This window comes from Bos indicus, chromosome 16, assembly GCF_029378745.1.
Source record: "Bos indicus isolate NIAB-ARS_2022 breed Sahiwal x Tharparkar chromosome 16, NIAB-ARS_B.indTharparkar_mat_pri_1.0, whole genome shotgun sequence".
NCBI classification, from domain to species: domain Eukaryota; kingdom Metazoa; phylum Chordata; class Mammalia; order Artiodactyla; family Bovidae; genus Bos; species Bos indicus.
Genome location: NC_091775.1, coordinates 49,923,225 through 49,924,741, shown reverse-complemented (window position 1 = coordinate 49,924,741; position 1,517 = coordinate 49,923,225).

The following is a 1,517-nucleotide window of genomic DNA, read 5'->3' as shown; positions in this document are numbered from 1 at the left end:
CGCCTTCTCTGAGTGGAAGGAACACTGGGGACAAGAGGCCATGGCCACTTCCAGGTAGAACTCTACCTCCCAGCCTTCCTTTCAGTAAGTCAGAGACCACAGTGGAGTCTGGCTGATGGACGTAGGTGTGCATGGAAGGGAGGATCCTGAGATGGGCACAGTACACGAGCCTGCCGGGAGAGCCATCAGGATCACTGCTTGTCCTGAATTATGCTTTGGTTTTCAAGAAATACATTCCACTGCACTAAAGCCACAGATGTCTTGGTGCTGTTTGTTACAGCGGCTGCTGAGTGTAACCCTAATACTAACCCTAATACATCTCTGCCCTGCAGAGGTGGCAAAGGGAGTCAATGAAGGTCAAGGCACATATCTTAACATCCTTGGAATCAGGAAAGGGATATTGTTCCATGATGCTTGTGTTCAGGGGTGGGGAGAGGGAGGAACTTAGGGCCAGCTATAGCTTTTCCATTTCTTACACAAGTCACATCTCTTTATGTCTGAAAGAAGTCAATAAAATAATGTTAAGAGGAAAGTAAAAAGAGCCCCCTCAATCCTTTTTGTGGGAGCAGCAGGTAACAGACAGACAACTAGGAATGCACATGAACGCGCAGGGCCCTTGTTTTCCTGGTCATAATCACTCTTTGCCCACTGTCGGAGTGACTGTCAGCTTCTGGAACTCCAGGCCTGCGGACAAGACACAGCCCCCAGTCCACAGTGAGGACTTTCTCTGTAGCAGCTCAGGCTGGGAAATCTTTCATCCTCTACTCACTGCTCTGTCAGTCACACCTAATTGTGATTATTTGAGGCCAATTAAGTGCCACTTACCCTACAGTGTAGCTGGTTAGTCCAATATTCTTAATTATTTTTCAAAAATTTAAAAGGCACATTGATTATTTCTGATTGGTTTCAGTGAAATCTCAATTAGCAGCTCATGTTTGGGAAGTGGATGGCCACTGGGTCACTTATCTGTGGCTGGGCACCTCTGGGAGACCCTGGAGGGGGTTCTGGAGGCTCCGGGAGACCCTGGAGGGGGTGGGTCTGGAGAGGTGCTGTTCCTCTCCCGCTGGGGTCCAAGAAGGAAAGGGTGGTGAAGACTCCCACTGATCTTGTTGGAGGTTGTGTCTGAGGATCTCTGAGTGTCCCACCCAAAGGGAGACTGTGCTCTGTTCACTTGTGTAGCATCCACCTGGTCATGACTGTAGACCCCACGCAGACACGAGGGTGAAGCACGGTGCTGCCCCCTGTGGAGTCCCTAGACCCCACGCAGACACGAGGGTGAAGCACGGTGCTGCCCGCTGTGGAGTCTCCAGGCTGGTTGGAGCTGGCCATCGGAACCTATGTGGGAAGTTAATCAAAGAGACCCTTTGCACTCTTGAAAGTATGGAGGTTCCCAAAGAGCTTCTAATTATGTGGTTATATCTATTTGATATTTGGACATCCCTGGTGGCTTAGACTGTGAAGAATCCACCTGCAATGCAAGAGATCTGGGTTCATTCAGTCCTTGGGTTGGGAAGATT